At 41.9% G+C, this 22,912-nt stretch overlaps 1 protein-coding gene and 1 pseudogene across 2 annotated transcripts in view; both read right to left on the bottom strand.

Annotated features, from left to right (window-relative positions):
• The window catches only part of GABRR3 (gamma-aminobutyric acid type A receptor subunit rho3), a 190,856-nt gene extending 176,392 nt beyond the window's left edge, over positions 1-14,464 (bottom strand). Inside the window, exon 1 of the mRNA XM_082460486.1 lies at positions 13,331-14,464. The gene's annotated coding sequence lies outside the window, so the exon portion shown is untranslated. The remainder of the gene's footprint in view (positions 1-13,330) is intronic.
• Positions 14,465-14,488: 24 nt separating this feature from the next.
• LOC309660090 (EF-hand calcium-binding domain-containing protein 4A-like) lies at positions 14,489-15,609 on the bottom strand (annotated as a pseudogene). The gene is made up of 3 exons (XR_014268370.1): positions 15,388-15,609; positions 14,800-14,946; positions 14,489-14,671 (listed from the first exon to the last, which is right to left on the bottom strand). The product of XR_014268370.1 is annotated as an EF-hand calcium-binding domain-containing protein 4A-like (transcript).
• Between the last annotated feature and the right edge of the window lie 7,303 nt (positions 15,610-22,912).

Raw genomic sequence — 22,912 nt, 5'->3', positions numbered from 1 at the left:
CCTGATCAATCAGCCTTCCTCTGCCTTTCTGTTCCATTCAAGCCCAGAATGGATGAGATGACACCCACCCACAAAGGGTGCTGCAATCAACTTTACTTAGTCCACTAGTTCAATACTAATCTGTTCTAGAAACACCCTCACAGACACACACAAAAATAATGTTAACTGGATATCTGGGCATCCCTAGGCCATGTCAACTTGACACAAAAAATTAACCATCACAAGTCCACCTGTTGTCAACTTGGCTACCACACATAATTTCTTAAAGTATATTTAAACTTCAAACAGAGACAATAGGTTACCTGCGCCAACATGGCAGAGTACAAAAACCCTGAACTCACCTCTTCTCACAGACACATCAAAATTACATCTATTTACAGAACATGATGAGAAAGACCAGAATCTACCAGAAAATATCTACTACAACTAAAGATATAAAGAAGGAACCACATAGAGGTAGGTAACAGGGGCAGAGTTGTGGTATAATCAAGACCTATACCCCTATATAAATTGCTACATATAAACCTCATGGTAACCACAAACCAAGAATCATAATAGATACAACACACAAAAATAGAAAGGAATCCAAACATAACACCAAAAACAGTCATCAAATCATAAGGGAAGAAAACAAAAGAAGAAAGGAACAAAAATGAAGTACAAAAACAACCCTGAAACAATTAACAAAACAGCAGTAAGTACATACTATCAAGAATTACTTTAAATGTTAAAGGACCAAATGCTCTAATCCAAAGATTTAAAATGGCTGAAGGGATACAAAAACAACACCCATATTTATACTGCCTACAAGACACTCCCTTCAGATCTAAAGACACACAGCGACTGAAAATGAAAGGATGAAAAAGTTATTCCATGCAAATGGAAATCAAAATTAAGTTAGGGTAGCAATACTTATATCAGACAAAATAGACTTTAAAACAAGGACTGTAATAGGAGACAAAGAAGTACATAACATAATGATCAAGGGATCAATCCAAGAAGATACAACAATTGTAAATATGTATGCACCCAATATAGGAGCACCTCAATACATAAAGCAAATATTGGTGAACATAAAGGGAGATATTGGTAATAACACAATAATAGTAGGGGACATTAACACTCCACTTACATCAATGGACGGATCATCCAGACAGAAAATCAGTAAGGAAACACTGGCCTTAAAGGACACATTAGACTGAATGAACTTAATAGATATGTATATAGAACAATCCATCCCATAACAGAAGAAAACACATTGTTTCAAGTACACTTAGAACATTCTCCAGGATACATCATACATGGTAGGGCACAAAACAAGCCTCAGGAAATTTAAGAAAGTTGAAATCATATCAAGCATTCTGACCACAATGCTATGAGACTAGAAATCAATAATGAGAAAAAAATCCCTCCAGAAAACGCAAACATGTGGAAGCTAAACAACATGCTACTAAACAATCAATGGATCAATGATGAAATCAAAGAAGAAATTTTAAAAAACAGGAAAAAATGAAAATGAAAACACAGTGATCCAAAATCTATGGGATGCAGCAAAAGCAGTTATTAGAGGAAAGTTTATGGCGAAACAAGCTTACCTCAGGAAGTAAGAAAAATCTCAGATAAACAACCCATCCTTACACCTAAAGGAACTAGAAAAAAGGAACAAACAAAAACCAAAGTTACTAGAAGGAATGAAATCATACAGATCAGAGCAGAAATAAATGAAATAGAGACTAAAAGAAAAAAAATAGAAAAGATCAATGAAACTAAAAACTGGTTCTTTGAAAAGATAAACAAAACTGTTAAACCTTTAGCTAGACTCATCAAGAGAAAAAGAGAGAGGGCCTGAATCAATGAACCAGAAATGAAAAAGAAGAAGTGACAATCAACACCACAGAATTACAAAAGATCATAAGAGATTATTATGAACAACTATATGCCAATAAAATGGAAAATCTAGAAGAAAAGGATAAATGCCTAGAAATGTACAATCTCCCAAGACAGAACCAGGAAGAAACAGAAAATATGAACAGACCAATTACCAGTACAGAAATTGAATCAGTTAAAAAAAGAAAAAGAAACTCTCAACAAAGTCCAGGACCAGATAGCTTCACAGATGAATTAGACCAAACATTTAGAGAAGAGTTAACACCCATTCTTCTCAAATTATTCTAAAAAATTACAGAGGAAGGAAAGCTTCCAAACTCATTTTACATTGCCAGGATTACCCTGATATCAAAACCAGAAAACTATATCACAAAAAAGAAAATTACAGGTCAATATCAATGATGAACATACAGGCAGAAAAATCTTCAAAGAAATATTAGCAAACCAAATTCAACAATACATTAAAAGAATCATACACCATGATCAAGTGGGATTTATCCCAAATATGCAAGGATGGTTCAATATCTGCAAGTCAATCAATGTGATACACCACAGCAAAAAAATTGAAGAATAAAAATCATATGATCATCTCAATACATTCAGAAAAACCTTCTGAAAAAATTCAACATCAATTTATAAAAAAAAACTCTCCAGAAAGTGGGTATAGCGGTTACATACCTCAACATAATAAAAGCCATAAATGCTAAGCCCACAGCTTACATCATATTCAATGGTGAAAAGCTAAAAGCATTTCCACTAAGATCAGGAACACAAGATACTATGCTCTATCGCCTGGAAGGAGGAGAATCAAAAAATCTATGAAAATATGTTAACACCACCTCAGGAATTAATAAATATTTGGTAGAGGTATTTTCAGACTATAAAATATCTTGTTTCTCCTTTAAGTTTTGCATCAGTGGATCTTGCCTATAGCAATTATTACATTGTACTTTCATAGCAATTTTCTATTTCCCTGATTTTTTCTACACATATTAATTGGAAAATATAGCTTAAATAGATATAAAATCCTCTTTTCCTTGAATTTATTGAAAATAGTGATCCACTGTTATCTATTTTTTTAACATCTTTATTAGAGTATAATTGCTTTACAATGGTGTGTCAGTTTCTGCTATATAACAAAGTGAATCAGTTATACATATACATATGTCTCCATATCTCTTCCCTCTTCCATCTCCCACCCTCTTACATCTCCCTCCCTCCCACCCTCCCTATCCCATCCCTCTAGGTGGTCACAAAGCACAGAGTTGATCTCCCTGTGCTATGCGGCTGTTTCCCACTAGCTATCTATTTTATGTTTGGTAGTGTATATATGTCCATGCCACTCTCTCACTTTGTCCCAGCTTACCCTTCCCCCTCCCCATATCCTCACGTCCATTCTCTAGTAGGTCTGCATCTTTATTCCCGTCTTGCCCCTAGGTTCTTCTGACCATTATCTTTCTTTTTTTTTAGATTCCACATATATGTGTTAGCATACGGTATTTGTTTTTCTCTTTCTGACTTACTTCACTCTGTATGACAGTCTCTAGGTCCATCCACCTCACTACAAATAACTCACTTTTGTTCCTTTTTATGGTTGAGTAATATTCCATTGTATATATGTGCCACATCTTCTTTATCCATTCATCTGTTGATGGACACTTAGGTTGCTTCCATGTCCTGGCTATTGTTAATAGAGCTGCAATGAACAGTTTGGTACATGACTCTTTTTGAATTATGGTTTTCTCAGGGTGTATGCCCAGTAGTGGGATGGCTGGGTCATATGGTAGTTCTATGTTTAGTTTTTTAAGGAACCTCCATACTGTTCACCATAGTGGCTGTATCAATTTACATTCCCATCAACAGTGCAAGAGGGTTCCCTTTTCTCCACACTCTCTCCAACACTTATTGCTTGTAGATTTTTTGATGATGGCCATTCTGACCGGTGTGAGATGATATCTCATTGTAGTTTTGATTTGCATTTGTCTAATGATTAATGATGTTGAGCATTCTTTCATGTGTTTGTTGGCAATCTGTATATCTTCTTTGGAGAAATGTCTATTTAGGTCTTCTGCCCATTTTTTGATTGGGTTGTTTGTTTTTTTGATATTGAGCTGCATGTATGTTTTGTTTTTTTGATATTGAGCTGCATGTATGTTTTGTTTTTTTGATATTGAGCTGCATGTATGTATGTTGCTTGTATGTTTTGGAGATTAATCCTTTGTCAGTTGCTTCATTTGCAAATATTTTCTCCTATTCTGAGGGTTGTCTTTCCGTCTTCTTTATGGTTTCCTTTGCTGTGCAAAGGCTTTTAAGTTTCATTAGGTCCCATTTGTTTATTTTCGTTTTTATTTCCATTTCTCTAGGAGGTGGGTCAAAAAGGATCTTGCTGTGATTTATGTCATAGAGTGTTCTGCCTATGTTTTCCTCTAAGAGTTTGATGGTGTCTGGCCTTACATTTAGATCTGTAATCCATTTTGAGTTTATTTTTGTGTATGGTGTTAGGGAGTGTTCTAATTTCATTCTTTTACATGTAGCTGTCCAGTTTTCCCAGCACCACTTATTGAAGAGGCTGCCTTTTCTCCACTGTATATGTTTGCCTCCTTTATCAAAGATAAGGTGACCATATGTGCGTGGGTTTATCTCTGGGCCTTCTATCCTGTTCCATTGACCTATATTTCTGGTTTTGTGCCAGTACCATACTGTCTTGATTACTGTAGCTTTGTAGTATAGTCTGCAGTCAGGGAGCCTGATTCCTCCAGCTCCGTTTTTCTTTCTCAAGATTGCTTTGGCTATTCGGGGTCTTTTGTGTTTCCATACAAATTGTGAAATTTTTTGTTCTACGTCTGTGAAAAATGCCAGTGGTAGGTTGATAGGGATTGCATTGAATCTGTAGATTGCTTTGGGTAGTATGGTCATTTTCACAATGTTGATTCTTCCAATCCAAGAACGTGGTATATCTCTCCATCTATTTGTATCATCTTTAATTTCTTTCATCAGTGTCATAATTTTCTGCATACAGGTCCTTTGTCTCCTTAGGTAGGTTTATTCCTAGATATTTTATTCTTTTTGTTGCAATGGTAAATGGGAGTGTTTTCTTAATTTCGCTTTCAGATTCTTCATCATTAGTGTATAGGAATGCAAGAGATTTCTGTGCATTAATTTTGTATCCTGCTACTTTACCAAATTCATTGATTAGCTCTAGTAGTTTTCTGGTGGAATCTTTAGGATTCTCTATGTATAGTATCATGTCATCTGCAAACAGTGACAGTTTTACTTCTTCTTTTCCAATTTGTATTCTTTTTATTAATTTTTCTTCTCTGATTACCGTGGCTAGGACTTCCAAAACTATGTTGAATAATAATGGTGAGAGTAGACATCCTTGTATTGTTCTTGATCTTAGTGGAAATTGTTTCAATTTTTCACCATTGAGGATGATGTTTTCTGTAGGTTGGTCATATATGGCCTTTATTATGTTGAGGAAAGTTCCCTCTATGCCTACTTTCTGCAGGGTTTTTATCATAAATGGGTGTTGAATTTTGTCGAAAGCTTTCTCTGAATCTATTGAGATGATCATATGGTTTCTCTCTTTCAATTTGTTAATATGGTGCATCACGTTGATTGATTTGCATATATCGAAGAATCCTTGCATTCCTGGGATAAACCCCACTTGATCATGGTGTATTATCCTTTAATGTGCTGTTGGATTCTGTTTGCTAGTATTTTGTTGAGGATTTTTGCATCTATGTTCATCAGTGATATTGGCCTGTAGTTTTCTTTCTTTGTGACATCTTTGTCTGGTTTTGGTATCAGAGCAATGGTGGCCTTGCAGAATGAGTTTCGGAGTGTTCCACCTTCTGCTATATTTTGGAAGAGTTTGAGAAGGATAGGTGTTAGCTCTTCTCTAAATGTTTGATAGAATTTGCCTGTGAAGCCATCTGGTCCTGGGCTTTTGTTTGTTGGAAGATTTTTATTCACAGTTTCAATTTCAGTGCTTGTGATTGGTCTGTTCATATTTTCTATTTCTTCCTGGTTCAGTCTCAGAATGTTGTGCATTTCTAAGAGTGCGTCTGTTTCATTCAGGTTGTCCATTTTATTGGCATATAGTTGCTTGTAGTAATCTCTCATGATCCTTTGTATTTCTGCAGTGTCAGTTGTTACTTCTCCTTTTTCATTTCTAATTCTATTGATTTGAGTCTTCTCCCTTTTTTTCTTGATAAGTCTGGCTAATGGTTTATCAATTTTGTTTATCTTCTCAAAGAACCACCTTTTAGTTTTATTGATCTTTGCTATCCTTTCCTTCATTTCTTTTTCATTTATTTCTGATCTGATCTTTATTTCTTTCCTTCTGCTTACTTTTGGGGTTTTTTGTTCTTCTTTCTATAATTGCTTTAGGTGTAAGGTTAGGTTGTTTACTTGAGATGTTTCTTTCTTTTTTTTTTAATTTTTTTTTTTAAACTTTGGGTTTATTTATTTATTTATTTTTATGGCTGTGTTGGGTCTTTGTTTCTGTGTGAGGGCTTTCTCTAGTTGCGGCAAGTGGGGGCCATTCTTCATCGTGGTGCATGGGCCTCTCATTATCGTGGCCTCTCTTGTTGCGGAGCACAGGCTCCAGACACGCAGGCTCAGTAATTGTGGCTCATGGGCCCAGTTGCTCCGTGGCATGTGGGATCTTCCCAGACCAGGGCTCGAACCCGTATCCTCTGCATTGGCAGGCAGATTCTCAACCACTGCGCCACCAGAGAAGCCCGAGATGTTTCTTATTTCTTAAGGTAGGCTTGTATAGCTATAAACTTCCCTCTTAGAACTGCTTTTGCTGCATCCCATAGGTTTTCGGTCATTGTGTTTTCATTGTCACTTGTTTCTAGGTATTTTTTGATTTCCTCTTTGATTTCTTCAGTCATCTCTTGGTTATTAAGTAGTGTGTCGTTTAGCCTCCATGTGTTTGTATTTCTTACACATTTTTTCCTGTAATTGATATCTAGTCTCATAGCATTGTGGTCAGAAAAGATACTTGATACGGTTTCAATTTTCTTAAATTTACCAAGGCTTGATTTGTGACCCAAGGTATGATCTATCCTGGAGAATGTTCCATGAGCACTTGAGAAGAATGTGTATTCTGTTGTTTTTGGATGAAATGTCCTATAAATATCAATTAAGTCCATCTTGTTTAATGTATCATTTAAAGCTTGTGTTTCCTTATTTATTTTCATTTTGGATGAAATGTCCATTGGTGAAAGTGGGGTGTTAAAGTCCCCTACTATGATTGTGTTACTGTTGATTTCCCCTTTTATGGCTGTTAGTATTTGCCTTATGTATTGGTGTGCTCCCATTTTGGGTGCATAAATATTTACAATTGTTATATCTTCTTCTTGGATTGATCCCTTGATCATTATGTAGTGTCCTTCTTTGTCTCTTGTAATAGTCTTTGTTTTAAAGTCTGTGTTGTCTGATATGAGAATTGCTACTCCAGCTTTCTTTTGATTTCCATTTGCATGGAATATCTTTTTCCATCCCCTCACTTTCAGTCTGTATGTGTCCCTAGGTCTGAAATGGGTCTCTTGTAGACAGCATGTATATGGGTCTTGTTTTTGTATCCATTCAGCCAGTCTGTGTGTTTTGGTTGGAGCATTTAATCCATATACATTTAAGGTAATTATTGATATGTATGTTCCTATTACCATTTTCTTAATTGTTTTGGGTTTATTATTGTAGGTCTTTTCCTTCTCTTGTGTTTCCTTCCTAGAAAAGGTCCTTTAGCATTTGTTGTAAAGCTGGTTTGGTGGTGCTGAATTCTCTTAGCTTTTGTCTGTCTGTAAAGCTTTTATTTTCTCCGTCAAATCTGAATGAGATCTTTGCTGGGTAGAGTAATCTTGGTTGTAGGTTTTTCTCCTTCATCACTTTAAATATGTCCTGCCACTCCCTTCTGGCTTGCAGAGTTTCTGTTGAAAGATCAGCTGTTAACCTTATGGGGATTCCCTTATGTGTTACTTGTTGTTTCTCCCTTGTTGATTTTAATATTTGTTCTTTGTATTTAATTTTTGATAGTTTGATTAATATGTGTCTTGGTCTGTTTCTCCTTGGATTTATCCTGTATGGGACTCTCTGCATTTCCTGGACTTGATTAACTATTTCTTTTCCCATGTTAGGGAAGTTTTCAACTCTAATCTCTTCAAATATTTTCTCAGTCCCTTTCTTTTTCTCTTCTTCTTCTGGGACCCCTATAATTCGAATGTTGGTGCATTTAATGTTGTCCCAGAGGTCTCTGAGACTGTCCTCAATTCTTTTCATTCTTTTTTCTTTATTCTGCTCTGCAGTAGTTATTTCCACTATTTTATCTTCCAGGTCACTTATCCGTTCTTCTGCCTCAGTTATTCTGCTATTGATCCCTTCTAGAGAATTTTAAATTTCATTTATTGTGTTGTTCATCTCTGTTTGTTTGCTCTTTAGTTCTTCTAGGTCCTTGTTAAACGTTTCTTGTATTTTCTCCATTCTATTTCTAAGACTTTGGATCATCTTTTCTATCATTATTCTGAATTCTTTTTCAGGTAGACTGCCTATTTCCTCTTCATTTGTTAGGACTGGTGGGTTTTTACCTCCTCCTTCATCTGCTGTGTGTTTCTCTGTCTTCTCATTTTGCTTAACTTACTGTGTTTGGGGTCTCCTTTTTGCAGGCTGCAGGTTCGTAGTTTCCATTGTTTTTGGTGTCTCTCCCCAGTGGCTAAGGTTGGTTCAGCAGGTTGTGTAGGCTTCCTGGTGGAGGGGACTAGTGCCTGTGTTCTGGTGGATGAGGCTGGATCTTGTCTTTCTGGTGGGCAGGTCCACGTCTGGTGGTGTGTTTTGGGGTGTCTGTGGCCTTATTATGATTTTAGGCAGTCTCTCTGCTAATGGATGGGGTTGTGTTCCTGTCTTGCTAGTTGTTTGGCATAGGGTGTCCTGCACTGTAGCTTGTTGGTCATTGAGTGGAGCTGGGTCTTGGCGTTGAGATGGAGATCTCTGGGAGATTTTTGCCGTTTGATATTACGTGGAGCTGGGAGGTCTCTTGTGGACCAGTGTCCTGAACTTGGCTCTCCCACCTCAGTGGCACAGCCCTGATGCCTGGCTGGAGCACCAAGAGCCTGTCCTCCACACAGCTCAAAATAAAAGGGAGACAAAAAAGAAAGAAAATAGAAGAGAAGATAAAATAAAATAAAATAAAGTAAAATAAAATAAAGTTATTATGTGCTGAACTGGGCGATTGGGATTGACATGTATACACTGATGTGTATAAAACTGATGACTAATAAGAACCTGCAGTATAAAAAACCCAACAAACAACAAATAAACAACTAATACTAAACTTTCTTTGGGTTATTTGTATGGAAATATGTTAATATAAATGTTTCAGACATTACATGAAATTTCTAAAAATCTTATATGTTCTGGTATAATGTTATGTCATAATTCTAGTTATTACTTTAAAATGTATATCTCAGAAATAACTAAATTTCCTTGTCAATTGCATTATTATGAACTTTCATCAAATCTTTAACTGTGGTCATTTTTAAGTGTTTTGTCATTTACAGACAGTTCTGGGTGTACTCTGATGCTTTTGCAAAAAGTTCCTATAAAAGGGTTTCATCTTCAAGAATTTCATGGAAAAGACTCTGACAAGTACAGGTTTCTGGTAACTGACTATACTGCTGAACTGAATGAATAAGCATTTTCAGAACTCTAATGGAAAACTGATGAATTCATAAAAGTGCTAACAAAAGATCAAGATGAAAAAAAATTAATTAAATGGGACTGAGTGAACTGATGAGGATGATTATAATTTTTGTGGCTTTCTGTTTGAATAAAAAAAAAAATCCCACAAGGACTCAGAGGCAAAAAATATACAAATCAATTTTCACTGCAAAGTAAAGGAGCTGTTACAGTGGAGGATTACTGGACTGAATGTCAATATTATGACATAGTATGAGTGTGTTTTGTGTTTGGTAATTGCAACCATTGTTGCTTTTGTTGTGGTCATCCAAAAAAAAAAAAAAAAGGAATGTTAGATAAAAAAAAAAGAAATTAGGGAAAAAAAATTTTTTTAAGTAATAAAAAAAAAAAAAATTGGACAGATAGAACCCTAGGAGAAATGGTAAAAGCAAAGCTATACAGACAAAATCACACACAGAAGCATACACATACACACTCACAAAAAGAGAAAAAGGGGAAAAAATATATGTATCAGTATCAGTGCTCCCAAAGTCCACCTCCTCAATTTGGGATGATTCGTTGTCTATTCAGGTATTCCACAGATACAGGGAACATCAAGTTGATTGTGGAGATTTAATCCGCTGCTCCTGAACCTGCTGGGAGAGATTTCCCTTTCTCTTCTTTGTTGGCACAGCTCCCGGGGTTCAGCTTTGGATTTGGACCCGCCTCTGTGTGTAGGTCGCCTGAGAGCGTCTGTTCTTCCCTCAGACAGGACAGGGTTAAAGGAGCAGCTGATTCGGGGGCTCTGGCTCACTCAGGCGGGGGGGAGGGAGGGGTACGGATGCAGGGCGAGCCTGCTGCGGCAGAGGCCAGCGTGACATTGCACCAGCCTGAGGCGCCGTGTGTTCTCCCTGGGAATTTGTCCCTGGATCACGGGACCCTGGCAGTGGCGGGCTGCACAGGCTCCCGGGAGGGGAGGTGTGGAGAGTGACCTGTGCTCACACACAGGCTTCTTGGTGGCGGCAGCAGCAGCCTTAGCGTTTCATGCCCGTCTCTGGGGTGCGCGCTGACAGCCGCGGCTCGCGCCCGTCTCTGGAGCTCCTTTAAGCGGCGCTTTTAATCCCCTCTCCTCGCGCACCAGGAAGCAAAGAGGCAAGAAAAAGTCTCTTGCCTCTTCGGCAGGTCCAGACTTTTTCCCGGACTTCCTCCCGGCTAGCCGTGGCGCACTAACCCCTTCAGGCTGTGTTCACGCCGCCAGCCCCAGTCCTCTCCCTGGGATCCGACCAAAGCCCGAGCCTCAGCTCCCAGCCCCGCCCGCCCCGGCGGGTGAGCAGACAAGCCTCTCGGGCTGGTGAGTGCTGCTCGGCGCCGAGCCTCTGTGCAGGAATCTCTCCGCTTTGCCCTCCACACCCCTGTTGCTGCACTCTCCGTGGCTCCGAAGCTTCCCCCACTCTGCCACCCGCAGTCTCCGCCCGCGAAGGGCCTTCCTAGTGTGTGGAAACCTTTCCTCCTTCACAGCTCCCTCCCACTGGTGCAGGTCCCGTCCCTATTCTTTGTCTCTGTTTTTTCTTTTTTCTTTTGCCCTACCCAGGTACGTGGGGAGTTTCTTGCCTTTTGGGAGGTCTGACGTCTTCTGCCAGCGTTCAGTAGGTGTTCTGTAGGAGCTGTTCCACATGTAGATGTATTTCTGATGTATTTGTGGGGAGGAAGGTGATCTCCACGTCTTACTCTTCCGCCATCTTGAAGCTCCTCCTGTATAATCCCATCCCCCACTCAGAAGATATCGATCCACTGTTATCTTGCTTTATACGTGCTGTTGAGATGCCTATATGATTTCCTTTCTTTGTAAGTGAGGCTGTCTTTCTACATGGAGGTATCAATAATTTTCTTCAACTTGAAATCTAATACTTTTACTAAGATATATCTTGAAGTTCACTTTTCTGGGACAATTATCACAAGAATGTTTCAAATTGTATGTTAAAGTCTTCTGTTTTTCTGCAAATTTTTCTTGAATTATTTTAAATACTATTTCTGTTCCATTATTTTTTTTCTTTTTCAAGGATTCCAGTTTTGTGTTTGTGTATAACCCTTGCTTATTTTCCATACCATCATCCTCTGATTCTTTTTACACATTCATTCTCTTAGTCATTTCCTTTCCTCTCTTCAATTACCCTTTAAAAGATAATAGTATCTCTTACCTTTGAGGATCTTGTAATTTAATCTTAATTTCCAAAATGATTATGTCATTTTCTCCAAATCATTTCCACCTTTAGTCAGTTTTCATCTTATGTATTTTGTTTTCTCCATCTCTGATTTGGCTTTGGAATTTTTGATAAAAGGTGTTTTTCCATGATCTTCAAATGCTTATTTAAAGGTAAAGAAACAGACTCTGAGATGGAGATGTGCGTGAAAGAAGTCTGTTGGGGAATGCCCTCAGGCACAATGCTTATTAACTGAATGAAGGAAGTAAGATCAGACAGAAAGATAATTTGAATGTAGTTACAAAAAAAAAGACCTTAGCCAATCCTGTGGAGAAGTGGGGTTTGTGATGTCCCTTCAAAGTTCCCAAGCCCTAAGTCGGGGGCCTGGAATTTATACCTTACATGAATAGTCATTGGATACAGGCTGCCCCCAAGGAAGTAATATGACCTTCATAAGACACTTATCTTCAGATAAGGGTATTTCCTAGAGAGGGACTTAGTTGAGAGCTGTCAGCTACTAGCACTCTTACTGCTAGGGAAATAGGTGGGATCTGGGCTGTGAACAGTAGATCCGTTACTGGCTACCTCTTATACTGCTCAGAACTACTTATTTTTATAATAAGTTCTGAGGAAAGCCCCGCCAGAATTTGGATTTTTCTCTTTTCCTGGAGAATTTTTAAAAATGAAGGTTAATGGGACACCTGCACTTCCAACGGCTACAGCTAGTCTCAAAGCCACACTAATATCCATCTTCCTCCTCTTGGTTCCCTTCACATTTGCCTCATACCTCTGCTGCTCTAGGTGACAATACGGGAGGATAATCCAGAAGTCATATCCCTGGGGAATATGAACCTTACATCACCATGCCCTTTTCAGTCCTCATTGCTGCATTTGTCTATTTACTATCACACTTGAGCAAGGGAATACCAGCTGATACCTATGGATCACCTGAATGACAAACATAATTTTTCCTGCTCCCATTGCACAATAGCAACCCTGTCTCTTCCTGAAAACAGGGTCAATTACCCCCTTCAATTCTCATGGACTCCTTTTCTTTCCTGGTGGTCTCTTGGACAAGGAATCCAAAGTGATTGGGTCGCTGCTGAGGCTTTATGTATAACAGACTTCTTGCTGCATTCCCTGGTAAGAGCATTTCCCCTCTGAGAACCAGGACTTCTAAACCCATAGATTGCAGGTATGTGGGGACATAGAGTACAGATTCCCCAAGTGGGTCACTTAGGGAAGTCCTGGATTCAGGTATTGAACCTATTGAAGACACAGCCCCATATAATGGTCACTGATTTCTGGTGGAAGATACACTCTGGAGGTCATAGTACTGACACCTCAATTATACTTTCAACAGGCCATTTCATCTGTTTATTAAGCTAGTAGTTTCCCACTGATGTGAAATAGAATAGAACCAGTGTACCAGTCACTGCCCAATATGACACTTCTTTTACTGAAAAGTGGAGTTCTGGCCCAATGCCATGTTATACACCACTCTATCAGCCTCAGATACTGGTGCTACCTGAGGCCTTGCAGATAGGAAAGATAACACATACCTGAATTATGCTGATATTAGGCAAGATACATTTCTGCCACTTTCAGAGTATAAGAGGTTCATAGCAGCAAACATGACACCAGCGGCTGGCTGATCTTCTTGAGGGATGTTGCTATATTGGGGGCCACAATGGTTTCTGGTAAGTTAGGCATTTGGAAGGAACGGTACCTAGATCAGCATGGAAATGTTGGAGCCTATGCATATGCATTCCTCCATCCCAGCCAACACAGCACTTTTTTCATGTGCCCATTGTGCCAGCACTGGCATGGCAGATGAACAAAGCAGGATGACCTCAACTGGCTGAGTAATTCTGTCTATTTGGTTGTTTAACAGCTCTTCCATGGTAGATGCTCTCTGGTGGACATTTATATGGAATATGAGGATCACCAAACACTGTATCCACTCTAGTAACTCCATGCATATGCCTCTTCCTCAGATTTCCTGGTCCCTGGCCTTCTCATGTTTCTCCCCACAGGACACTGACCAATATCCAAACTTTACACCTCTACCCTGAGTCTATATATTCTTAGCTTGGACCACTTCTCTTTCTATACAATGGAAATAGATGATCATTCCACTGCTCTAAGGGAGAATTTCCCCTGAGTGATGCCTTTCACGGTCACCTTGGGTGGAGCTGTAGTTCAACCACTGTACATTATGACATCAACACACCAAGATGACCATCCAAGAACCTACTTGGCTTTCTGAGGCCAGATGTGTGAGCTGAGGGAAAGACGTCAGCGCAATGGTGGTAGATGACAAGAAGGTCTGGGTCACCTGCCGGTGAGGCTTATGGGATTCTCTGCCCTGCTTAGGCCAGATCCTTGACTTTGCCACCTTCAGCTTCTAATGAATTGCTCCTGGTTCTGCTCCACCTTATACTTGTTAGTGTGACAACTTCCAGCTCATGAAGGCAATTCTGGGTTTGGTCACTTAATGTCCCAGAGGCAGGAGCACTTTCTCTAGCATGTTTCACAGTCCACCAGGGAGTTTTTTGTTTTCGGGGTTTTTTTGTTCGTTTTGTTTTGTTTCTGAATGGTTTATAATTCTCTGCTAAGAGAGCAAATCCTTGATCCAAAACCTTAAGGGTACATGAGTCTCCTGTTAGAGTTTTTCATAAACTTTCCATTAACTCCACATCTCTTCCTACCTCTGAAATCTCTAGCGCGGGTGGGTCCGCTTCGCAGAAGGCGGGGCCGGGGACCCCCGCGCGTCCGGGCTTGGGCCGGGCGCGGGGCGGCGCTGCGGGCCCACCTGACTCCGCAGGCGCTGGCGCTCGCGAAGCTGCTGCTCCAACTCTTGGTACAGACACCGCACCTCCCTCTCCTGCTCGCTCTCCCGCCTTCGGGAAACCGGGGGTGAGGCAGCTGCTTAGAACCTGCCAGCACTACAGCCCCCGGCCCCGCCTCTACCACCTCGCGGAGCCCCTCCACCTGGCCCTCAGGCCGCCCCCAGCGCCCCAGCCCTCACCGCCGCAGCGCCTGCTCCAGGCCCTCCCGCTCTCGGGCCGCTTCCTCCAGGCAGGCCGACGCTCGCATCGGAACGTCCTCGAAGGAGCCCAGCAGTTCGGGTCGCTCACGCTGCAGTCGGGTCCAGAGCGTCTGAGTTGCCCGCTGCCTGCAGGGGCGGAGCGGGGGAGGGCAGAGGCTGAAGCTGAAGCGGGGACTCCCCACCCCACCCTGCAGGGTAAGAAGCCCCCAGAGGCCCCTGTAGTCTTGCACAAGCAGGGCATGTCTCTCCTGGGGGCTTTCACCCCTGCGGGGGTCTGTGCCTGTGCGGGGCTTGTGTGGCCAGCAGGTGTGTGTACATGGGGTTGTGTCCTTGTGTACACACGGCTGTGCCTGTGATGGGGGCAGCCCTGACTGCTGCCTCCTGAAATGCAAATTCTGTGGGAAATCCTGCCCGGCACGCAGTAGTTGCAGCTGAGAAGGAAGGACTGGGCCAGACCTGGCCTAGGGACCCTGCCTGGGAACAAACATGCAGGCGACACGGACAGGCAGCATGCAGGCGGACAGAGAGCAGATGAGGACGCTGGGAGCCGGGCCAGCACCGACTCACTCGCCCAGGACCCGGGCGGCCCCAGCTGCTCCAGCGCAGAGCAGAATCTCTCCTCCTCCTCGTCCTCCTCCTCCAGGGAGCCCCCGGTGCCTTGCACATCCGACCAGCCCGCCTCGAAGGTTTCCTCTGGGGCCGGGGAGGGCAGGGTACCCGAGACGGACTCCACACCCACCAACTTCCCTGCGGGCATGGGAGGGAGAGATTACTGGGCTGTGGGTTACCACCGCAGGCCCCCCCTGTCCCCCCACCCCCTCCACACACATATCCTGCCCTTTCTCTGGGCCCAGTTTCCTGTTTTTCTTCCTTATTCTGGTCCGATTCTTGTCCTGGGAATGGGAGGTGACAGCTGGGGTCAGGCCAAAATGAGGCATGCCTGGCTCCCAGCCCCACCTGGGTTTGGCTCAGGGAGCAGGTCATCTCCACATATGCCACAGCATCTGGGGGGCTTCCCGTGGTGCCTGGGTGTACAGACACCGGCCTGTGCTCCGGAGGGAGGCCAGGGAGAAGCACGGGCTGCCACCCACGTGGGCTGTGAGCCCCAGAGAGTCCCACATGTGCCAGCGGAGGGTGTCTGAGCAGCGGGGTAGGGGGTGGGGCTCAGGGGCCGGGTTCACCCAGGCCAAGGCAGAACTCCCGAGCCGTGAGGAAGCCGGTGTGAGCCTGGTCCAGACTTTTGAACACAGCCTCCAGCTGTTCGGGCGTGAGGGGCAGGTCACTTTGCAGGCCTTGGCTGGGCAAGGATGGCAAGGCTGTGTAGCCAAGGTCAGCCCTGGGGCGGGCGGCCTCTTGGGGCTGGGGGCTCAGCTGCAGGTCATGCCGGGTGCGGGTGATGAAGCCCTTGGCCTCCTTGTCGCACAGCAGAAACAGCTCCTGGGGCTGCTCCAGCATCGCTGCCGGTGGCCCTGGGGCGTGCCCCTCGTCCCACCCCTCCTCCTCTTGGGCCTCCCCAGCCCCAGGCTTCCCGGGGCTGGCCATGGCGGGGGTCTCAGCCTTGGGTGCTGTGAAGCCAAAGGGAAGTCAGGGCCTGAGCAGAGCTGAGAAATGAGGGGAGAGGAGAAAGGAAGGCAGAGAGGGTGAGGGGCAAGGGTAGCTGAGGGCTAAGCTGGAGCGGTGGGGAGCAGAAGAGTCTCCCTGCCCCCATGAGAAGGTGGGAGAGGGCCTGGCGGAGGCCCAGAGAGGAGGGACAGCTGGGGGAGGTGTGGCCCAATTGCAGGTGGTGGAGCTGGCATGAGGTGGCATGGGTGGAGCCATGCAGGCTCAGGGCCACCCAGGGAGCCAGCTGGTGCAGGAGAGGATGTGCTGGGGGGAGGGGGAAGAGGCTTGGGTGAGAGAATGGTCAGCCACAGAGAAGCTGAACAGGTCCTGGAGTCAGGGCCTGGAGACGGGGCTGACCAGGCTGGGCCAGTGGGAGTATCAGCCAATCCTGGCTAAGTCCTTAGCCTCTGAGTCTGGGCCCTGCCTCCAGCCAGCTGGCAGGCAGGTGAGCTCCTCCCTCCCTGACTGCAGCCCCTCCCACCAGCACCAAGCCCCAAGTGGTGCAGGTGCAGGGTTCACCCTGGGCCACGATGCCTTCTGTGGCCCTTGTCAGGAACAACCCCAGAGTCTAGCTTAACAGCCCCTCCTGCTGGCACTATGCCCTCCACCAGACTGGCCTCCCTCCCCCCCAGGGGTGCCCCACCCCCTAATCAGACCACCTGTCGTTCCCACAACACCCAGACCCCAGACTTCCCAAAGCTAACTCCCAGCGTGGCAACACCCCCACACACACGTAGGACCCTGGGGTCCTCGCCCCTCAGTCCAGGACTGTGATTCTCTCTCCCCACCCATATTCCTGGGGGATGGGGGAGGTGACCTCCAAAGAGGGAAGGTCTGAGGAAGGGCGAGAGGAAGGGACACAGGGGCAGAGACACCTCCCCCTCACACCGTCGCCTTCCCCGGGCAGGCGCTCCGCCCCACCAGCAACTTGCAGGCTCCACCGGACCAGGGGGCCATCCCAGCTGGAAGCTGCACTGTGGCCGGGCCGGGGAGCATGGGGAAGGGCTGCCTGAGCCCCCAGGCACTCGGACTTGGCCCCATACACCAGTGTGCAAGAATTAGACCAGGGGCCCCCAGAGCCCTGCAGCCAGAGACCCCAGGACCCAGCTCTACCCCCATGTGGGTAGGCACCAGCCCCAGAATTCCTGGCCCCAACTTCCAGTGTGCATGCTCTAGACTCGCGACCAGCCTCACACACCAGTGGGCAGACAATAGCCACAGGACAATCACATCCCTGCAACCTGTAGACCTAGCCCTCCCAACAGTGGGCCAGCAGTAGCTCAGGACCAGTTGGGCCCTGGCCCTGCCAACTAGCAGGCCAACACAAGCTTTGAGACAGCCCTGACCCCACAGCCAGCTGTGTCAGGAATCGTCCCCACCCAACAGTTGTCTGACACCAACTCTGGGATACCTGGGCCCCTACAGCCAGACCCCAGGACTTGGCTCTTCCTGCCAGTGGGCCAGGACTAGTCTCAGGAACTGGATTTACCCACCAGTGGGGTGTCACCAGCCCTGGGGTCTCCTGGACCCCACCCCTGCCCACCAGTGAACCAGAACTAGCTATGGGGCTCACTGGAGTTCTGCAGCAAGCAGCCCTGTGAGCCAGTCCCACCAGCCAGCCACAGCAGCCTCCACACAAGGCAGGGCCTGGCAACCAACATGCACCAGGAGACAAGCAAGCCTACAAGACTGCCCACAGTAGTCAGCCTACCACAACAGAAAGAATGATGCAGCCCACATAGGGGCACCCCTACAGCATCCAGCCCTGGTGATGAGAGGGGAGTGCACTGCTGGGATGCATAGGATATCTCCTATAAAAGGCCAATTCCCCAAGGTTGGGAAACGTGACCAACCTACAAGACACATAGAAATAAAAAAACAAATTAGGCAAAATGAGATGACAGAGGAACATGTTCTAAATGAAGGAACAAGATAAAGCCCCAAAAGAAAAACTAAGTGAAGTGGAGAGAGACAATGAACCTGAGAAAGAGTTCAGGGTAGTGATCATAATAATGATGAAAGAACTCAGGAGAAGAATGGACGCACAAAGCAAGAAGTTAAAAAAGTTTCTAACAAGAGTTAGAAAATATAAAGAACAGCCAGAAAGAGATGAAGAATATGATAACTGAAATGAAAAATACACTAGAAAGAATCAACAGTATATTAAATGATACAAATAAATGGATCAGTGACACAGAGTAGTAGAAATTACTAACACTGAACAGAAAAAAGAAAAAAGAATGAAAAGAAATTTAAGAGACCTCTAGGACAACATCAAGCACACTAATATTCACATTATAGGGGTCCAGAAGGAGAAGAGGGAGAAAAAGGGCTGAGAATATATTCGAATCATAACAACTTAAAACATCCCTAACCTGGGAAAGGAAACAGACATCCAAGTCCAGGAAGCAAGAGACTCCCATACAGGATTAACCCAAGAGAAATATACCAAGACACATTGTATCTAAGATGGCAAAGACTAAAAATAAAGAGAGAATATTAAAAGTAACAAGGGAAAAGCAACAAGGAACAAATGAGAGAATTCCCATAGGGCTATTAGCTGACTTTTCAGCAGAAACTTGCAGGCCAGAAGAGTGTGGCACAATATATATAAAGTGATGACAGGGAAAAACCTACAACCAATAATAGTCTACCTAGCAAGGCTCTCATTCAGATTTGATGGCAAGATCAGCCAAGTAGCTTTACAAGAAATATTAAAGGAACTTCTCTAAGTGAATAAGAAAAGACCACAAGTACAAACATGGAAATTATGGAAGGAAAAAACTCATCCATAAAGGCAAATATGCAATAAAGGTAGTAAATCATCCATGCACAAAGCTAGTACAAAGGTTGAAAAACAAAAGTAATAAAATCATCTATATCCAAAATAAGCAGTTAGAAGATACACAAAACAGTTAGATATAAAACAAGATGTTAAAAACAGTAACTGTGAGGGGAGGAGATTACAAATACAGGGGTTTTAAAATGCACTTGAAATTAAGTGCATTTTATATATATATATATATGCATATATACATATATATGTATACACATACACACACACATACATATAAAGGAACTGCAAAAAGAAGTACTAAAAAACCCAAAGCTAGTAGATAAAAAGGAATCATAAAACTGAGAGCAGACATACATATAATAGAGACTAAAAAAAATAGAAAGGATAAAAAAAACCAAAATATGGCTTTTTGAAAAGATAAATAAAATTGATAAACCTATAGTCAGACACATCAAGAAAAAAAAGAGAGCGTAAATCAATAAAATTAGAAATGTAATATGAGAAGTTACAAACAACACCACAGAAATACAAAGGATCATAACAGATTACTAAGAACAACTATAAGCCAATAAAATATATAACCTAGAAGGAAATGGACAAATTCTTAGAAATGTACACTCTCCCAAGACTGAACCTGGAAAAAAATACAAAATATGACCACACCAATTACCAGAAAAGAAATTGAATCAATAGTAAAAACAAAATTCCCTGCAAACAAATGTCCAGGACAAGATGGCTTCACAGGTAAATTCTACCAAATATTTAGAGAAAAGTAAACACCTATCATTTTCAAACTTATCCAAAAATTTGCAGAGGCAGGAATGCTGCTGAACACATTACATGAGGCCAGTATAAGCCTGAAAGCAAAACTAGACAAAGATATCACTAAAAAAGAAAATTATAGGCCAATAGCACAGATGAACATAGATGCAAAAATCCTTAACAAAATATTAGCAAACTGAATCCAACAACACATTAAAAGATCACACACAATGATCAAGTAGGATTTAATCAAGTGATGCAAGGATGGTTCAATATCTGCAAATCAATCAATGTGATACACCACATTAACAAATTAAGAATAAAAACCATATGTTCATCTCAATAGATGAAGAAAAAACTTTCACAAAATTCAACATCCATTTTCCATTTATGATAAAAACTCTCCACAAAATGGGTATAGAGGGAACTTATCTCAAGATAATAAAAGCCATATATGAGAAGCCCAAGGCTAACATTATATTCAATGGTGAAAAGCTGAATGCATTTCCTCTGAGATCAGGAACAGTATAAGGATGCCCACTCGCCACTTTTTTCAGCATAATATTGGAAGTTCTAGCAACAGCAAGCAGACAAGAAAAAGAAATAAAAGGAATCAAAATTGGAAACAAAGAAGTAAAACTGTCACTGTTTGCAAATGACATGATCCTATACATAGAAAATCCTAAAGATGACACCAAAAAATTACTAGAGCTCGTCAATGAATTCAGTAAATTTGCAGGATACAAAGTTAATATAGAGAAATCTGTTGCATTTCTATACATTAACAACAAACCATCAGAAAGAGAAATAAAGAAAACAATTCCATTTATAATCTCATCAAAAAGACTTAAATGCCTAGGAATAAACCCACCTAAGGAGGCAAAAGATCTGTATTCAGAAAAATACAAGACACTGATAAAAGAGATTGAAGATGACACAAACAGATGGAAAGATATACTATGATTTGAGATTGGAAGAATTAATATTGTTAATGTTACCATACTATCCAAGACAATGTACAGAGTCAATGCAATCCATATCAAAAAACCAATGGCATTTTCCACAGAACTAGAACAAATAATTTTAAGATCTGCATGGAAACACAAAAGACTCTAAATAGCCTAAACTATCTTGACAAAAAATAACAGAGCAGGAGGTGCAACGCTCCCTAAATTCAGACTATATTACAAAGCTACAGTCATCAAAACAGTATGTTACCAACTCAAAAAACAGACACATAGATCAGTGGAACAGAATAGAAAACTCAGAAATAAACCCATGCACTTATGACCAATTAATTGATGACAAAGGAGGCAAGAATATACAATGGAGAAAAAACATTTCTCCACTGATATTTCTCAGCACCACTTATTGGAGAAAAGACTCCAATAAATGGTGCTGAGAAAACTGGACAGCTACATGTAAAAGAATGAAATTAGGACATTTTCTCATACCATATACAAAAATAAATTCAAAATGGATTAGAGACATAAATGTAAGACCAGAAACCATAAAATTCCTAGAAGAAAACAAAGGAAGAGAATGCTCTTTGACACAAATCATAGCAATATTTTTTGGCACTTTCTCATAAGGTAAAGGAAATAAAAGTAAAAAATAAAGAAATGGGATGTAATTAAACTTAAGAGTTTTACACAAAAGGAAACCATCCACAAAATGAAAAGACAAACTACTGACAAGGAGAAAATATTTGTAAATAATATGACTGATAAAGAGTTAATATCCAAAATATATAAATAGCTCATACAATTCCACATCATAAAAACAAACAACCCAATTAAAAAATGGGCAGAACAACTGAATATACATTTTTCCAAAGAAGATATACAGATGATGAACAAGCACATGAAGAGATGCTCAACATGGATAATTATCAGAGAAATGCAAATCAAAGCCACAATGAGATATCACCTCACACCCGTCAAAATGGCTATAATCCAAGAGACCCCAAATAACAAACGTGAGGTGAGGATGTGGAGAAAAGGGAATCCTCATACACTGTTGTTTGGAATGTAAATTGGTACAACCATTGTGGAAAGCAGTATGGAGATTCCTCAAAAAGCTAAAAACAGAACTACCATATGATCCAGCAATTCCACTGGGGTATTTATCCAAAGAAAATTAAAACTCTAATTTGAAAAGATACATGCACCCCAATGTTCATAGCAGCATTGTTTAAATATCCAAGATAAGGAAGCAAATTAAGTATCCATCAACAGATGAATGGGTAAAGAAGACATGATATGTATATACAAAGGAATACTACTCAGCCATAAAAAAGAATGAAATTTTGCCATTTGCACCAACATGGATGTACCTAGAGGATGTTATGCTTAGTGAAATAAGTTCAACAGAGAAAGACAAATGCTGTATGATAGCACTTATATGTGTAATCTAAAAAAATAAACCGAACTAGCAAATGTAACAAAACAGAAACAGAATCACACATATAGAGAATAAACTAGAGGTTACCAGTGGAGAGAGGGAAGGGGAAGGGGCAAGATAGGGTCAGGTGATTAAGAGGTACAAACTACTATGCACAAAATAAACAACCTACAAGGATATATTGTACAGCACTGCAAAAATAGGCAATATTTTATAAAAATAAAGGAGTATTACCTATAAAAATTGTGAAACATTATATTGTACAACTGAAACATATAATATTATTCTTCAACTTCACCTCAATAAGGAAAAAAATTAAGTACACAGCAATAAAAAAAATTCTAATGGCACTTTCCACAAACAATTTTAAAACTTGAATGGAACTGCAAAATATCCCAAGTATCCAAAGCAATCCTGATAAAGAATGAAGGTGGATGCATCATGCTTTCTGACTACAAATTATATTACAAATCTACAGTAATCAAAAAGTATGGTAATGGCATATAAGCAGACACAAAGATCAACAGT

The sequence above is a fragment of the Balaenoptera physalus genome (genome assembly GCF_965194825.1).
Source record: "Balaenoptera physalus genome assembly, chromosome: 4".
Taxonomy (NCBI): domain Eukaryota; kingdom Metazoa; phylum Chordata; class Mammalia; order Artiodactyla; family Balaenopteridae; genus Balaenoptera; species Balaenoptera physalus.
Note: the sequence above shows the minus strand (reverse complement) of the source record. Positions and strands in the feature narration are given on the sequence as shown.